This window comes from Beta vulgaris, chromosome 6 (genome assembly GCF_026745355.1).
Source record: "Beta vulgaris subsp. vulgaris cultivar EL10 chromosome 6, EL10.2, whole genome shotgun sequence".
Lineage (NCBI taxonomy): Eukaryota > Viridiplantae > Streptophyta > Magnoliopsida > Caryophyllales > Amaranthaceae > Beta > Beta vulgaris.
In genome coordinates this window covers 50,459,042-50,478,387 of record NC_079207.1, presented here as the reverse complement: position 1 = coordinate 50,478,387, position 19,346 = coordinate 50,459,042, and the positions used below count along the sequence as shown (strand labels likewise).

Sequence of the window (19,346 nt, the reverse complement as noted above, 5' to 3'; positions counted from 1 at the left end):
TCGTTACCCGATAAAACAATCTCCATACGATTTTCACAATTTAAGGCTCTCAAGGACTTTCTAGCTTATCTATTGGTTTCCAAAGCCTCCTTAGCCAATGAGAATGGTAGATCTTACCTACTTTTGTCCTCGTATGGTATTGGAGAGTATTTTAATCCACTTTAAGCACTAAAACCAAATGAAACTTATCATGACTAACAGTTTCAAGTAACTATCTTCCACCTAGAACCTTAGAATCCTATAATTCCTATATGAATTAGTCATATAACTCACATAAAACATATAAGTTAACTAATTAAACACAATATCATAAGAAATACTTAGTTAGACTACTCTCTAGTTACTTTAACATAATCTCATGCTTTAACACATAATCAGGCTTTAGAGTTAGGGTTTTCTTAGGGTTATTACACTAACACTTGTTTTTCTAGAATCTATGTTGATGAGGCTCAAGCCAAAAGAGATTAGCGGCTGGTTCACTCCCGAAGCCAACAAAGATGCTCTTTACGAGACTTTGGTAAAGGAACACAATGGACGTTTGAGGGGTTTTAGTGGTTTTATCTAGGTGTGACAAAAGCCTATAGTAAATATTCTTCTACAATCATAAGGTCAGGCTCTAATGCTTCCGCCCCACATGATATGGAAGCCATGGCACAAGCTCTTTGGGAGAAGCTTGCACAGGAAATTACAAAGAAGGTGACGGAGAAACTCACGGCAAGTTCCAACGCGGTCCTTATAGAGTATGGTTTACCGGCAATACGTCAACCTAAACTAGATCGTCCGTTGGAGGACCAAGCTAGCCATCCTAACACACAAAAATCAGCACCATCTATACTTGAGTTAGAGGTAACTATTAGTCTTCTTATAACTTCAAAAACTAAGTCATTATATAAACTAACCTCAATTCATATACTTTTGAAGGAAGAAACGCCTTGCCAGCTTTTACAAGATGTAAAAGATGAGGGTTTGATTGTGGTGGCTAAAGGAAATGCATAACCACGAAGTGAACGAGCAACAGTCCATCATCAGTCTGTGGACAATGATCACTTGGCGGTTATTGTAGTCTCGATCACTCCTGGCTACGAAGAATTTGCTCTTCCATTGCCTAGCCCGTCGACGGATACAAATGTCTTGACCGACACTCGTGGCGGTTATGTGCTCTGGCCATCGGCATGGGTGAGGTTTTCAGATGAGGTAAAATGAAGCAACTAAAGTATTCAATCATATTGATCTATTTAATACCTATCTATTAAGTATTAACTAAGTAAGTTGAATGTTTTTCGGTTTCAATCAATAGGTTTTGGAGAGAATAAAGAAGCCCAGCGAAAGCAAGGCAAACTTACCTCCTCTAGAAAAGGCGAAGGAAAAGGAGGGTTCAAGCAAGCCAAAGAAGGCGATTTCGGGGGAAGGAATGCAAGTCTTCAAAGGTTCAAGTCGCCAATAAAACCCTCCTAAACCTACTTGGATCGAGTCATCAACGCTTCAAGGTCTCACTAAGGCATGCTCATGGCTACATGCAAATATGCGTGATATGCCAGATGTTACACCTTTGGAGGATAAGTTGGGTACCAAGGAATTGAACTACCACGAGGAAGCGTCGACATGGGTGTCCAGGGATGATGTGAAAAAGTTCCTTTGCGGAGATATGTTGAATGTTTCGTTAATTCAAGCATTCATGAGGTATAACATCGGTACTTATGAAATGTATGAACTTTCTTTGCAATATCTAATAATATATGTTATGTATATGGTTGTGCTTTGAATTAAAGATTACTCCAAGAGTCTCCTTGTGGACGCGATCAGTTTGGGTGATTATGTCCAGATTTCGTCTGAGCTGACAATTGTTTGCAAAACACAGCTGAGGTTAAGGAGTATATTTGGCTATGTCTCCAAACAGCTAAACGTGCACAACATAAGTTCATATTTTCCCCTTGTTTTGAAGAGTATAGTTCTTAAACTTTGCCATTTTTAGCACTTAATAATTATTATACAATACAAGTATGTACTCACATGATTGCTTATTAACTTGATTTTGTGATTTTAGTTCCCATTGGTCGCTTCTTGTGATTTCTCCTTCAAATAACACAGTATATCAGTTTGATTCTGCAGCTCAACATCCACCACGATCCTTACTCCTCTAATCATGCATAAATAGGTATGTTTATTATTAGCTCCAACACATTTCACTAATTTCTTCCTTTGTCCGCTTCTCACGTGAAATTAAAATAACTACAGCTGCTTGAAGAAGGTGGGAGAACAGGAAGAGTTCCTTAGTGTAAAGCAATGAAGGTAACTCATATTATTTTCTACTTCTTTCTTTTCCAAAAAATAAACAGGTATGTTTCTTACATGTTTTTTTAATGTAATTATATAATTAGTGTGCTCAACAACCCTTGGGGGGGGGGGGGCGAGTGTGGCTACTATGTGTTGAGGTTCATGTTCGATATAGCCTCAAATTTGCAAGGAAGTCAGGGATATTGAGAAGGTATTATACATGACAAACCATTTTCGCCTTTTTGGACCTATTTTTGCCTTTCAAATTCAATTTAAATATTTTTCCACATTTATCAACATGTTAGGACATATATAATACTAATAGCAACATATATAACCAGTAGAGTCAAGAAAAACCATTTCTCATGCTTTGAAACCAACTTGGGTAAATGAAGGTCATTTAGGGCCGATATTAGACTTTCATGTTCATTTTCCTTAAATTCTAACATTTAGCCACATGTTAAGACATATATAGTACTAATAGCTACATATATAACCATTAGAGTCAAGACAAACCATTTCTCATGCTTTGAAACCCAGTTTTGGTAAATAAAGGTCATTTAGGGCTGTTATTAGACTTTCATATTCATTTTCCTTAAATTCTCATATTTAGCCACTTTAAGACATATATAGTACTAATATCTACATATATAACCATTAGAGTCAAGAAAAACCATTTCTCATGCATTGAAACCCAATTTGGGTAAGTAAAGGTCATTTTGGGCCGATTCTTAATTTTCATACTCATTTTCCTTAATTTCTCGCATTTAGTTACATGTTAGGACATATATAGTTCTAATAACAACATATTTAACCATTAGAGTCAAGTTAAATCATGTTCATTATGGTTGTTTTTATAAGGTGTTCATCAAGGGTAAGCTAAGGGAGGATTATTTCACCACCTCCAAGATAAATGAGGCTCGGGATTTGCTAGCACGCTAGCTTAGCCACACTTGCATGTGAGGATGATGTCGCGACTTTGAGCTTCTTTGTTAGGATTATGTTACTAGCTATACTCACGTCATATGTTTTTTTTTTTTTGTACATATTTATAACTTCATTTGTAGTACATTATCAATATTATATATAACAATACCATTTTGAGTACTTTATACGACGCATGCGTGGGATGTTTTCTAATTAAGGCAGGTTTAGATACAAGCTTCATATATATATATATATATATATATATATATACATATATATATATACATATATATATATATATACATATATATATATATACATATATATATATATATATTGTTTATATATATTTAAAAACTGATGCGGTTTATGGGGTTTTCCCCATAAACTACATCAGATTATGGTTTTCTAATGCGGTTTTAGACCGCATAAGAATGTATTACACACCTGCTGCAAACCCACCTGATGCGGACCAAAACCGCATCTGAAAGGGCAGTTTTCACCGCATCAGGTGGGGTTTTTTACACTAGTGACTCAAGCTTAATTTTGTTGAAATAACAAGGGAAATCTTCGCAATCCCTTTGATCTGAGGATAAATTCGACAAAAAAAAAACGAATAAAAGCATCAATATAGTGAAAATCGCACAAAAATACTGTAAAATCACTCGAAAATTACCTATGAACAAAAGATGATTGGTTTTTCTTGCGTAAACATCATCTTCGCAACATATTTGAAGAACTTCGGAGGAGATTTGAAGATTTCGCAGTAGCTTTGAGATATTTCAAACAGATTTCGAAGATGAACAGAGGAGAGAGAAAGGAGGTGAAGGGTTTGAAGATGGGGAATCAAAGGTAACATGATTTGTTTCCTTTGCTGGGAGGAGGGTTTCAAGATGGGGGAATCAAAATTGGGCCAGTAAGGGAGTGAAAAAAAGAGGATAACCCAACCAAACATAAAATAAGGGAGTGTGTTACCTTAATTCGTTTCCAAGCCCAAAATATTTCCAACCAAACGGGACCTCAGTTCAAGCTTTCAATCCAAAAACTTCGAGATAGATAAAAATAAGAAGCGATGAAAATAGGAATTGTACCTAAGTAGTTGATTCGTGAAAGAGCATTATATTGAGCATTTTGGGGATAGGGGAACCCTAGATCTTGGGGAAAATCGTCATATTGAGCATAAAAACCATAAAAATTTAAAACAATAACAATCTGTAAAAGTGTGAATAGGGTAAAAATTTATGATTCATTTGAACAATTATCCATTAAGTATGAATTCGAAGTAAAGATAAAAAAGAGAGAAAGAAAGCAAGGAATTAACTTATTGTATTTTGTGTTGTCGTCATGGAGTAACCAGGGAGATTGCAAGAAGGAGATATGAAGGTTGGGGAAAAGAGAGGGTGTGTAAGGAAAGAAAGCAAAATCACGCAATGGTGGTTGTGTGACAGTCGAAAGCAGAATTCGACGAGGGTAAAAGCCTTGCGTGTCACGAACAATAATTACAGTTGTGGTTTCTTCTAGCAGAGTCGTTGAGTGGTTTTAGTAGAAACGCCACCATCGACGAGTTTTGGGTTGTCATCCATGGTGATGGTGCAATTTACGAGCAAGAAATAGGGTTAGGGTTTTGATTTCTTGATGAAACTTGTGAGAGAAGGAAACAGTGTATTAAGTACGCGGATGAAAACGGAAACCAAATGTTGGGCCCTCAAGGGCTGGGGTTAGCCTAAAACTGCAACCCTTTATCTTAAAGGGCTGCGATTTTCAATAAATAGTAGCCCTTTATCTTGAAGGGTTGCTGTTTTCAATGAACCGCAACCCTTTATCGTAAAGGGCTGCGGTTTAAGGTCTAAGCGCAGCCTTTCACATTTAGGGTTGCAGTTTTCAGTAAATTGCAGCCCTTAAACTGTATCCCTTGCCTTTTTTCCACTAGTGTAACAAGACTAGTTGTGGCTGAAACGACCTCCATGATATCAACAACATGACCAAAATAATAACCAACATTAGAGTCTCACAAACCATCCAATAATCGTCTCTTTTAGTACACTTTTCAACACTTTTTGAAATTCAATGAATGAAAATCATATATATTTTTCACTATTATTTTTTTTCTTTTCTTTGTTGTATCATATATATTATTTCCATCCAACCCTCAAAATCAACCACACATCATAGTATTAACCTAACGAACGCTCCCATAAGCTAGGCTTGGGACAATAATCATTGTAAAGTCTCAAGGTGTGTAATGTGGCTTAAGATACAAATAAAAAGTCATTAGGCTTAGCGGAGCTAGAAGGTAAAATAATTCATTTATCAACTATGAGGCAAAAATTTAAACAAAGGAACGCCTCTATCAAAACACATGTCCAAGTCATTAGAAATTAATGAGTACATTGCCAAAATCAAAATCAGAATGCCACGAGAAACTAACACACAAAAATAGATTAAATATAGATATAAATACATATGCAATAATAAATCCTCACAGTCTAATAGTTCAAGCATGCAGTGAAAGTAGGTGCGTTATTGTTATGGCTGAATTTTTTGACAGGATGACATTGACGCAACAACTTGATGACTTGATGACATGACGCCATGCGGCGTAGTGACGAAGAAATTTATACCCAAAGACGCAGCAGAAGACGCGAGATTAGAGCTGAGGCATTAAATAAGTAACGGTCCGGCTAAATAAGGAAGGAGTTCAACAAGCCATAAATTCAGCCGTTGAGGAGCGTGAGTCAAGACGTTGGAGCATAAGTGAAGGAGATCACCGTGATTTAAGCACAAAAATAAATGTAATAATGAGTAGACTTATTTTTGTATTCGTTGGGGAAAAGCCAAAGAAAAGAGAAGGCATATAAAAGGGAGAGAGAGGTCATTGTCATGTTTTTTTATGCAACATTGTGAGAAAGACATTAGAGTGAACTAAGCATTCTTGTAAACGACGATCAGTCACGAAGAAAGATAGTGAACTATATTAGTTTGGTGGATCTCCAACCACCCGCGGTTTTTTACCCATCTTCATTGGGGTTTTCCGCGTCACCACTTTTGTGTGTTCATCCCCTTTGACTCCCCTTTGCATTCTCTTGTCGCATCGACTTTAACATCATCTGGTTGACACGTCCCACAAACTTCAATTTCATCAAAAGTGATAAATTTTAGCATAAACAATTTGGCGCCCACCGTGGGGCATAACCAGCATCTACTATTCAAAATCCGTCAAAGGAAGAAACACCTAACCTCGAGGAAATGCGAAGGCAGTACGAACAAATGAGAGCAGAAATGCTCGAAATAAAGCAACCTAACAAGCGTCTAACTACCGACTTTATGACATCGCAGGAGAGGATCCAGAAATTGCAAGAGGAGTTAGCATCGTCCAAGGCTTCGAAAGTCCCGGGTCGAGAAAATCTGAATGACATCCCTTTGATGGGAACTTTCTGAGTCAGATGATGAAGAGCCTGGAGACGAGAGCAACCGAGGATGAAGAGCCCTTGAACAATGAAGAGAACGACCAAGGTGAAGGAGAAGCGAATCTTTGACAAAGCGCATGGCTCAAATCGAAAAGCAAAACAAGCGCTTGATGAAGCTCATGCCCAGCTCCCTGGAGCCCCAACACCAGGCATCGTGGAGCATCCCGACGGCTATGCAGAGTCACCCTTCGTCGATAGGATCTCAAGGGCCGTGCTCCCTAAGAAGCTCAACCTGCCTACCTTAACTGCTAGTTATGATGGTTCAACCGAACCAGGCGAGCACGTCGCGCATAAAGCAGCGGATGTGGCAAGCCTCAATCCCCTAGCATTTGGTGGAGGCCTGCATGTGCAAGTCTTTTGGAGCCACGCTCACCGGTCCCGCTCTCAAGTGGCTCGGGTTTATCAAGCCAAGAAGCATTGGCAATTTCTCCACCCTAGTCAATAAGTTCTATGAGAAATTCGAAGGCAGTCGCAGCCTGGAAAAGCAGACGAGCGACCTATATGGCTCGTGCAAGACCCAAAGAATCCGTTCGCGATTATTATAATCGCTTTAACAAAGAAATGATTAGCATTAAAGATCTTGATACTAAGACTGCTATTGAATGTTTCAGGAAAGGATTAATCTTGGATCGAAGCTATACAACGTTGACGAAGTACCCGTGCAAGACGTTTGAGGAAGTCAAGTCGCGAGCGTTAGCACAGATGAGGTTGGAGGAAGACGATGCCATCCTCTACACCATATCCACCCAACGCTCACCAGATACTCCTGCTGACGGAAGGCTTTCGTCCCTAAGAAGAACAACTGGCGAAGTCACCCTTATAGCGTTCAAACCAGGTAAATAATGTTACTACGTTGTAAAGTGCAGGTAACAGCACGAGGACGGAGTCGCCAACCTTCCCTGCTCTAGACTCCTACGGATTTTCCGTTGACGTCGAAGGTGTCGTGAAGAGCGATCGTCCAGAAGCGCAAAAAGATCAAACGAAGTGGTGTCAGTTCCATCATGACCATGGACATAAGACGAAGGAGTGCATTGCGCTTGCGACGAGAAGTTGCGTTCATGCTCAATAAGGGCATCTTAAGGACCTCTTGAGCACAAAGGTAAAGCGTCCTTCGGAGAGAAATACCGCGCATCCGACCCTCCCTGCGTCGCCCACACATAAAGGTAATCAACGTCATCTCTGGTGGATCTGATGTATGTGGACTAACGTATTCCGCAGCCAAAAGGCTAGCAAGGGAGGGTACCCCTCGTCCGCCGTTTATAAATCTTGCAGGTCAGCTGAGGAGCGCAAGCTCGAAGCGATGGCGATAACCTTTGACGATGACGACGTCTGCGACGTGGAGCATCATGACGGATTAGTCATATCCCTGACTGTCAGCAATTGCTTGTTGAAGCGAGTGTTGGTCGATGGGGGCAGCTCAGCCAACATCATATTCAAAAGCGCCCTCGAAGGTATGGGTCTTGTGATAAAGTATTACTAAAAAATCTACTTTTTAGTAGGTTTCAGTGGAGAGGCTCAACATACTGTCGGAGAGATCACACTGCCAACGCTAGCCAAAGGCGTCAACCTCCAACCAGTTCAACGTTGTGGACTGCCCGTCAGCGTACAATATCATTCTCGGTACCCCATGCATACATAAGATGAAGGCCGTCCCTTCAACTATCATCAGTCACTGAAGTTTCCTACCAAATGGGGCGTCCAAGAAATAAAGGGCGAGCAGAAGTCTGCAAGGGAATGCTATAGTTCGTCACTCAAACCCCCAAAAGCGACTATCTAGCAATTAAAGGATGGGTCAGCGCCCGACCGCCCAGCGAGCAGGACGTGGATGAAGTGATGCTCGATCCATCCATCCCCGATGCGTCGTTCGAATGGAGCGACATTGTCACAAGATACGAGGTCAGTTAGTGATTTTTGAAAGCTAACCAAGATTGTTTTGCTTGGTCCCATGAAGAATGACAGGAATCAGTCCTGACGTTATCACGCATAACTCAACGTCGACCCCGCTCACAAGCCTGTAAAGCAGAAAAGACGCAAGTTCGCTCCTGAAAGGAACCAAGTCATCAATGATGAGGTCCAGAAACTGATCGATACCGGAAAGATCCGCGAAGTAAAGTACCCAGATTGGCTAGCCAACGTCGTGGTGGTCAGCAAAAAGAACGGGAAGTGGAGAGTCTGCATCGACTTCACAGATTTAAACAAAGCATGTCCCAAGGATCCATTCCCTCTCCTCATATAGATGCAATGGTCGACGCGACGGCAGGTCACGAGCTTTTAACGTTCATGGACGCGTATTCCGGGTACAACCAAATATTGATGCATCCGGACGACCAGGAAAAGACCGCGTTTGTTACTGATAAAGGTATATATTGTTACAAGGTTATGCCTTTTGGTTTGAAAAATGCAGGTGCCATATATCAGCGACTGGTTAATCAAATTTTAAAGATCAACTGGGTGACATATGGAAGTGTACATAGAGATATGCTCGTCAAATCCAAGCAAGCCGATCACATTCAGCATCTGTCGGAGGCTTTCGACGTATTACGAAGGTAGGCATGAAATTAAATCCTACTAAGTGCACCTTTGGAGTGTCCGCAGGAAAATTTCTAGGGTACGTCGTGACGCAACGAGGAATTGAAGCCAGCCAAGATCAAATAAAAGCCATCATCAACATTCAGTCCCACGAAGCGTCAAGGAAGTGCAAAAGTTGACTGGTCGCTGGTGCGCTAAATCGTTTCATATCCCGGTCATCTGAGAAATGTCATCTATTTTATGACGTCCTGAGAAAGAAAAGGGCTTGAGTGGACGCAACAACACAGAAGACGCGCTGCAAAACTGAAAAGCTACTTAGCGTCGCCGCCATTGCTGTCAAAGCCAATATCGGGGAAACGTTGCAGCTCTATCTTGCGGTAAGTAACGTGTCCGTCAGCTGTCCTGACGCGGGAAGCGGAGAGCCAGCAGCTACCAATCTACTATGTCAGTAAGTCTCTGCTAGACGCGGAGACCAGGTATTCTTCTTAGAAAAGCTCATTTTAGCCATAGTCGTAGCTGTTAAAAAAACTTAGGCACTATTTCGAAACACATACTGTTGTCGTTATGACTAATTATCCTATCAAGTCTGTCTTGCGACACCCGTAATTGACAGGTCACATGAGCAAGTGGGCAATAGCACTCAGCGCGTACGAATCCAGTTTCATCCAAGAACTGCTGTCAAGTCACAAGCTTTGACAGCTTTGTGGCAGACTTTAGCCCAGAGCTAGAAAAGCTCGCAGACGACGAAGTCGCAAGGATTAATCAAGTTAACGACGACTCCTGGATATTGTTGTTGATGGATCTTCTAATTTTCGTGGTGAGGTCTAGGCATTGTGCTAAAGTCACCACAAGGGGGCAAGATAGTACGAGCCATTTGCTGTGAATTTAGAGCGACGAATAACGAAGCCGAGTACGAGGCGCTCATAGCCGGGATGACGTTAGCAGAGGACATGGGAGCAAAAGCATTGAAAGTCTTCAGCGATTCACTGTTGATAGTCAGTCAAGTCAAAGGCGAATTCGCAGCAAAAGACTCTAAAATGGCCATGTATTTGAAATAGCTCAGAGTAAAAGTAAAGTGTTTAATTCATTTGACATTTTGCAGATACCTAGGGATCAAATACGCAAGCAGAGCATTGGCCAATCTCGGATCTTCTTTAAGAGACGTGCGTTTATCCTCCCTATTGTTCATTTGACAAGCCCTGTATCGTAGGAGCGTCGGAGACGCTGTCAAAACGACCGGTCAGCCTCGAGACAATCATGGGATCGTAGCAATGTTGATAGTCTCGCCCAGAAAGCGACCCTCACGGCGAGGAAGTAAGTGTCAGTTGGACAAAACCATTTTTATTTCCTTGCTAACGATGTGCTCCCAACAGATAAGGCGGAAGCACGCAGAATTCGATCCAAGGCGTCGCGATACTTACTCATTCAAGGAGTACTATTCAAAAAATCTGCCGCGGGCCCCTACCTACGTTGTTTGGAAAAGGAGCAACGGGGGCAGGTCCTGAAAGACATGCACGACGGCACTTGTGGAAATCATTCAGGAGGACGCAGCTTGTCCAATAGAGTGTTGCGCATGGGCTATTATTGGCCAACAATGAGGAAGGACGCAATAAGGTAGTTGTCAACGACATGCAGGTATGACGCACAAACCTTGTGAACTTTTGCATCCTACTCTAACTCCTTGGCCTTTCATGAAGTGGGCCATGGACATAGTTGGTGAATTACCTCCAGCCCCAGGTCAGAAGGTCTTTATGTTGGCGCTAACTAACTATTATTCTAAGTGGATTGAGGCAGGATCTTTTCAACAGGTACGCGATAAGGAAGTGATTTCTTTTATATACACTAACATCATTTGCAGATTTGGCGTCCCGTCCGAGATAGTATGCGACAACGGATCGCAGTTCATCAGCAACGAGACAAGACGCTTCTGTGATGAATGGGGCATAGTGTTGCAAACGTCAACGCCAAGATACCCGCAAGCCAATGGACAGGCTGAGTCCAGCAATAAAACGATCATTGACTCTTTGAAGAAGCGGCTCGCAGTCAATAAAGGTAAACGGGCGGAGGCGTTGCCTTCCATCTTATGGGCTAACCGCACGACACCGCGCACCGCTACCGGACAAACTCCGTTTTCACTAGTCTATGGTTGCGAGGCTGTCCTGCCATCGGAGGTGAGCGTCCCAACTGCGAGATGCAGCCTAGCGACGGGGCTACAGAACAACGATGAGTTGATAAATGACCTAGATACCATTGAGGAGTTGTGCGACGCAGCGTCGGTGCGCATGGCGGCTCAGCAGCAAATAGTAGGTAGGAGCTTTAACAAAAACGTCAAAACCAAATCTTTCGTCGAAGGAGATTGTGTCCTAAGGAAAGTATTCCAGAACACACAAGAGGCTAATGCTGGTAAGCTAGGTCAGAAGTGGGAAGGACCATATCAAATCAGTAAAGTAGTAGGCCATGGAGCCTAATAATTGGTCCGACGTGACGGAAGCTCCGTACCACGTAGCTGGAATGCCACACACCTCAAACGATACTACTTCTAAAGCTAAGTGATACGCTCTGTTTTTTTTAAAAAAAAAAAAAAAAGAAACACATATATACACATAGAGATATAGAATAGATGGCAATACTATTTTATTTCTGTCGCTAGTTGTTAGCGACCATAGTGTTCTCTCACTGGGTATTTGTTAAGTTGCAGGCAAATTGTTTCCATCCAACTTATTTAACGTCCCAACGATTTTCACAAGGCATTAGATAGACTTGCATCTTGCCACTTGCATCTTGCCACCATACAAAGTGTTTCGGTCCACTATTGCCTCAGCCGACGCGACGACAGGGGCACAATCATTTGAAAGTCATAACCACTGATGATATTTCAGCCATCCCCCCGACGGACACATGTAAGTTTTATGTATTTCCTATGTGTATTCTAAAAGTCGTTTAGTCCAAACGATACGTCTGAACGACCAATGATGACTTTTAGTAAGTCCAAACGATACGTCTGAACGACCAATGATGACTTTTATTAAGTCCAAATGATACGTCTGAATAACCAATGATGACTTTTATTAAGTCCAAACGATATGTCCGAGCGACCAAAGATGGCCTACTGGACGCCTGACTAATCCTCTAGAAACGTCGGAGTAACGACTGAGACACATGCATGTGACACACAGTAGAGGCATAAGATTATCTATGTTAAAAATTCAAAAGTAACAAAGTAAACGATAGAAATTAAAAGAGTTATGGTCACCCCCATAGGTGACCCAAAGTATAGTACAAACAGTCACTCCCTTGAGTGACTTAAAACATAGTTTGATTAAAAGTTTAAACGATAGAGGCATGACGTAAGGGACTAAGAAATTAAACGTCAGGGATCTTCTCAGCTTCCTTCTCCTTTGACGCTTCAGCTGGCAAGATAGTGGTGGGGTTTCCTTCTCAATCTCAGGGTCAGGTGGCACATCTGACGCTATGAACCCAGCACAAGACGGGGCGTTTTCATCAACCTTTGATGAAGAAGCCGCCGTCGCAGCTAAGTCCTCCTCATCCATAAGATCTTTCATTGACCCCATGAATTGGATGTATAGGTCAAGGTCCTTTTGCGGCGTCCATGATGCTGTCTTATTCATCAGAAACTGGTGCATCAGCTTGGCCCTAACCATTGTTGTTACTTCAGCCTCGAGCATGTCAAGCTCGTTCTTCTGTGCGTCAATGGAAGCCTGGAGTGCCATGATCTCCTCATGCGAAGACTCTTCCAACTGAGCCGCCTTCTGCCTGATCTCTTCCAGCTCCTCTCCATTCTTCTTCAGAGTGTCCCCCATCTCCTTCATAGTCTTCTTGCAAGACTCCACTTCAGCGTCTTTGGACTTTGCGTCCATTTCAGCCTTCTCCATTCTCTGTTTCATGGTCAGATGACCCTTTAGCAGAGATGAAATTTCCCTCTTAGCCATCAGGAGATGTTGAGAGGACTGCAAAGAAAAGATACGATGCGTGTCATTCGGAGAGTCGTAAGTCACTATCATAAATCGCATATTAGTGTCGCAAAGGAAAAACAAACTTCTATACCTGAAATAGAAGTTCTAGCCCGTCTGACATCATGCGAGGAAGAGTATGGTCCTTGATCCTCTCCATGGCGCTGGGAAAAAGGAACCTGTCAGCCTCGGGCCATATGGACCTCTCCAACGACATGAAGTCGTTAGGGACGGTCACAGAGTAGGAAGGCCCGCTCTTGTCTGGAGGGGCCAGGAAATCAGTTTTGCGCGTCTTAGACGCGACGTCGTGTTCATCGTCCAAATGGACGACGACTGCTGTGTCCTTCTTTGTTGACGCTGACGACAGGGACGTCGCATCAGCAGAAGACTCCCTCTTACGTTTGCGCAGCATCTCAGCTAGCACCTGACCATCCAAACTCCCCCTAGGACGTGACTGTGATGAACCTGTTCAAGAGTACCAGAGTTAGTAACGCAAGGTCCTCCTTGGAAAGTCCTACTTAAATAAAAGACAGATAGACTAACCAGATGCCATAGATGAACAACTGTCTTGAGAAGCAAATAAAATCCTTCTGAACTGCCTATCTTCCTCCGGCACCTTCAGAAACTTGTCACAAAGACTCTGAGACCCGTCGCGATGCGATAATAGTTTAGGGTTAAGACCTGCAGTGAAAACGATGTAGGAGTGGTGTTAACGACGCAGCACAAACTTAAAAGACTGAAATTAAACACACCTTCGGTATTCCAGCCGCCAACCAAAGACGTCCCGGCTTCTCCTAGCGACGACCTCTTCACAAAAACAAACCTCTTCTTCCAACCCCTGTCATTTGATTGAATTCTCCCGACCAGAGGTTCTAACCTCGCTTTTGCATGTAGGGCTATCCATTTTTTGCTTTAACCCTAATTTCGTAGTGTAACAGCAGGTCGTGAAGGGTGAAGGCCTCTTCCCATGACGCTGTCACCTTGTCGATGACACAAAAAAACCTCCAGACTTGGGGCATAATTTGCCCAGGACTGATTTGGTAAATTTGCATCAGATCCCTTGCCAGAGGGGTGAAGGGAAGTCTAAGACCTATTTTGAAAGGGTATTCATAGAGCACTACCCATTTGTGAGGACATAATTCTGGTGGTTCGTCAGACTCAGCGTTCCTAATGACAATGCTTTCGGGAAAATTCCCTAAGTCTAAGAACCTTAAAAGGTCCTCCTCTGACATCGTTGACAGTTAATCCTCATTTTCTACCCTCGGATCTACAGCTTTCTCTTTCCCTTTCGAATTTTCTTGGTTCTTTACAAAGGTCCTAATGCCACGTCTACTAGGTGCCATGAAAACAGTAGAATTAGTAGAGCGAATTAAAGGGAAAAGCGAAAAAGTATGAAATTACCTGGTGTCAAACGATCGATTTTTCCGGCGGAGAGAGTAATGAAAGTTAAGGAAGTTGCCTTACTTAAAGAAGAGAAGAATTTGATAAAATTGGAAGTGAGGATTGAGTTATTTAAAAACCGCCTTAGTTATTTATGCCAACTAGAAGTAATCATGGCAATTGGACCAACGGTTATAATTAAAACGACAATTTAAACAAAAACTACCTTTTGCAGTTGGTGACTCTTGAACTACCAAAAATAAACTGCTCAAACGGATCTCCTTTCCTTCCTTGTGTCCCCTTTGGATTTCTATAAATTGACAAAAGCAAAGACTTATCTTATGATCTTTTGATTTCCTAATGATTTAGACAGAGTTTCTTTTAATTTAAGAAATTTTTTACAATTGTCTCATGGGTTTTGTGTCACCCCGATTTCAACAATTGGGGGTAAACTGTTATGGCTGAATTTTTTGACAGGATGACATTGACGCAACAACGCGATGACTCGATGACATGACGCCATGCGGCGTAGTGACGAAGAAATTTAGACCCGAAGACGCGAGATTAGAGCTTAGGCATTAAATAAGTAACGGTCCGGCTAAATAGGGAAGGAGTTTAACAAGCCATAAATTCAGTCGTTGAGGAGCGTGAGTCAAGACGTTGGAGCATAAGTGAAGGAGATCACCGTGATTGAAGCACAAAAATAAATGTAATAATGAGTAGATTTATTTTTGTATCGTTGGGGAAAAGCCAAAGAAAAGAGAAGGCATATAAAAGAGAGAGAGAGGTCATTGTCATGTTTTTTGCAACATTGTGAGAAAGACATTAGAGTGAACTAAGCATTCTTGTAAACGACGATTAGTCACGAAGAAAGATAGTGAACTATATTAGTTTGGTGGATCTCCAACCACCCGCGGTTTTTTACCCATCTTCATTGGGGTTTTCCGCGTCACCACTTTTGTGTGTTCATCCCCTTTGACTCCCCTTTGCATTCTCTTGTCGCATCGACTTTAACATCATCTGGTTGACACGTCCCACAAACTTCAATTTCATCAAAAGTGAAATTTTTTAGCATAAACAGTTATCATCAAAATTCACTCAAGATCAAGGCAATCAGAGATCAGATGACAATCACAAATGCCCAAGTATATAGTATAGAGAGTAAAATAATTTTTCGAAATAAAGTACGGGGCAGATTAATTTTACAATTTTTTTTTTTGTGATTTTTCCTTTTTTTTTTTAAAGCAACTAAACTAACTTGACTAAACTAGAAAACAATAAAAGAGAGAGAAATAATTACAGAAATCCTCCCCCAAGCTGAACATGGTAATGACCTCATTGCAATAATGGAAATGAAAGAGGCATGGAGCTCCGGTGTCCATCAACCTGCATCAAACAGTTTCATATCTTCTTTATTGACCCCTCTGGAGTATTCGGATTCAATAGACGTTGACCCTCTAGGGTGGTGCCCCTCTTGTAGATGAATTCGATGCATATCAAAGTCAGGGATTATTCTTATCAAGTCATGAGTGTTATACCCAATTGTAGTGCTTTGTGTCTTTAGGACCATTAAAAAATTTTCTTGTCCTGCAACAGGCATCAAGACAAGCACATCCTGTGAAGTATCACATGAGAGGGTATGGGGCATGCATCACGGGTCCATTTATCAATGACATCAACTCTATAACATGCTTCCTCTAACATTGGGCTTTTAGGGGCGTTGGTCGGGGTAAAAATAACCTTATCATCCCCTACAGAATGTTAGTTTCCCACTTTTAACATCTATGACAGCTCCAATAGTGTGGAGGAATGGTCACCCAAGGATAATGGGTGTTTGGGTATCTTCTTCCATGTCCGTATAACAAAGTCCACATGGATAAATAATTTACCTACTCGAACATGAACATCCTCTAATATACCTTAGGAGTATTTCACGGAATGGTCAACCATTTGCATAGTAATAGTATTACATTTTAAGTCACCCATGTTTAGTTGTTTGTAGATGGAAAGAGAGATGACACTCACACTAGCACCCAAATCACGTAAAGTATTATCAATAAATATGGTGCCAATGTTACATGGGATGGAAAAACTTCCTAGATGTTTCAATTTAGGTGGAAGCTGGTTTTGTAAAAGGGCACGACATTCAGCAGTAAAAGTCATAGTTTCCACCTCATTGAGGGTCCTCATCCGCATTAAAAGTTCTTTAATAAATTTAGAATAAGCAGACACTTGATTTCATAATTCGGTAAAAGGAACTGTTACCTGCAGATTCTTTACCACCTATATAAACTTACCATACTCGTGATCAGGCTTCTTTTTGAGCATCCGATTGGGGAATGGTAGCATGATTACTAGAGTCATAGTTTTCTCCTTAGTCACCTATTTAGTCTTTTCCACATATCTTCGCTTTTCCTGAGGTTTAGCATCCTCAAGCACTTCTTGTGGTTTCTTAGGACTGAAATTCCACCTCTAGCATTATCGGGGCATCATACTGCACTCCACTTGCTATGGTAATATCATTCATAGTGTCCCTTGGTTGGATGAGGTTCGATGGGAAAGAACCATATGCTTTAGGATCTCGAACTAGCAATATGTGACATTTGTGTTTCTAGCATCTTATTGTGAGTATGGAGGGCCTCAAATTGGAACTGGAAGGTAGCAAGCCCTTTATGCATATCCCATATCATGTTTTTCAGTAATGTCACTGCAATGTCTGTAGGTGGGGACATTATTTGTGGTTGTTGATATTGCCATCTAGTTGAAATCCAGGTGGATTATTAGTCGCAATGTTGGACTGTTGATAAGGAGATGGTTGCAAATAACACATTAGTATTATGGTAAGACAGTTTGGGATGATGCCGCAACCCAGGGTTATATGTGGTGGGGTAGGGATTGACTTGGGGTCGTTATTGGCTTTAGAGTGCATTTACTTGATCGTATGACCTTCCAGAAACAGATGAACACTCTTGCAAATAGTGTCCAACAATACCGCAAGTGTCATAGATAACTCCTCTCACACTCGAACAACTAGCTAGCCATGACAAGAATAGGTGTAGGTGTAGAACCACCTAATTGCAAGTGGTCTATCTTTTGTATTAATGCTGCTAGTTTGCCTATGATAAGAGAGTAAGCCTCCACATCATGTTTGTCACCTTTCTTAACAGGAGCACGAACATTGTTCCACTGATTTGCTACCAAATGCTCCAGAAAATCATAGCTTTCAGTAAGGTCTTGCGCCATGAAAACTCCCCCTTCAGCTCTATCTACCAATCTTCGGGTGTCTGAGTTTGTACCGTTGTAGAAGACCTGAGTGAGAAACTAAGTTTCTAGACCATGATGGGGGCACAAACGCTGCAAATCCTTAAATGTTCCCAGGCTTCATAGAGGGACTCCCCTGGCTCCTGCGAAAATGTAGTGATCTGGTGTCTCATATATGCAGGCTTGGAGAATGAATAAAGCCGAACCAGAAATGACTTAGATCGTCCCAGGTAGTGATAGATTTTGTGATTCTATTATACCCCTTTAAAGCTTTTCTGCTAAGTGAAAATCAGAATAAGATAAAACTAATATAATCAAGAGATACATTTGCGATTTTTTGTGTAGCACAATATTGCAGGAATTTCTACAGATGAGCATGTGGTTCTTCATGTTTGAGCCCACTAAATGATTATTTTGCACCATGTGGATCACATGGGACTTTACATCAAAGTGAGTAGTAGTAATATCAAGCATCTTAACTTCAGTAGTAACATGTTGATTTGAAGGTTGTGAGTAATCCTTCAAAGTGGTATGAGTAGGTGTTCCTAGTGGAGTGTCATGCATATTTGGAGATGGAATTAATGGAGGGGATTTTTGTGGTGGTAGATTTGAGGTGAGTGTGGTGGGGTTAATGGAGTGTATTTTTATGGTGGTGTGGGGTTCGCAGTAGGTGCATGTGGATTAGTTGATTTCGCAGAAAACTTTGCTTACTGAGTCTGTTTCTTATTCTTACGGACAGTCTTATCAATTTTTAGATCAAATATTTACTTCACAGATTTATCCTTCCTACTCATAAACTAAATAAACTACAACAAACTTTAGATTTATCCATCTATTAAGGAAGGTGGTGAAATCTTTGTTGGAGTCCTGTTTAGTTAATTTCAACTCACGAAGGCCAATTGGAAGCTAAGTATTGTATATGTATTGTTCGTGGAACTTTTCTCGGATGTAGTCCCAGTCATTCAGCTTAGCTTTGTTCAGTGATCTGAACCATTTGGATGGATCCAAGGTTAAAGGAAAAACATAAGCAAACAGGTCCTTACTCATGCCCTTGAGAGCCATAGAGATGGAGAAAGCTCTAAAGTGGTTCTTTACTCTTCGACTCTCTTGAATTATGGGAGGTCACCCAATGTTACCTTTTTAGGGAGTTTTTCCCTCAATTCAGGATCAATAATGGCATGGCCATGAGCTGGACTCTGGAGCGTAGAGATTGACTTGATTAATTGCTCGAGTTTCTCAAACCTCAATTCTATCTCGGTTTTATCAGGAAGTGGCAGCGACAGAGGAATATCATCTTGCGCTTCTTCCACAGTCAGTTTCTCTATCCGTGCCTTAACCTATTTGTCTTGTTCTGCAAGACGAGAGTTCATCAGTTGAATAAGTTGGCCATAATAGCACTAAGTTGTTCATTAGCGTCTCCCATTTCAGATGATGATTCATAGGAGTTAGAGGATTCATCTGAGAATGTGAGAATGCGTTTGACGAGTCTGGGAGTAAATTCACCTTGTATCCTCTCTATCGGGTGTTCCCAAGTTAT

General features: G+C 41.4%; 1 non-coding gene across 1 annotated transcript; it reads left to right on the top strand.

Moving 5' to 3' along the window:
• Window positions 1-17,879: 17,879 nt before the first annotated feature.
• On the top strand, window positions 17,880-17,984 carry LOC125499198 (small nucleolar RNA R71). The gene has a single exon (XR_007275915.1). It is a non-coding gene; the product is annotated as a small nucleolar RNA R71 (small nucleolar RNA).
• The last annotated feature ends 1,362 nt before the right edge of the window (window positions 17,985-19,346 follow it).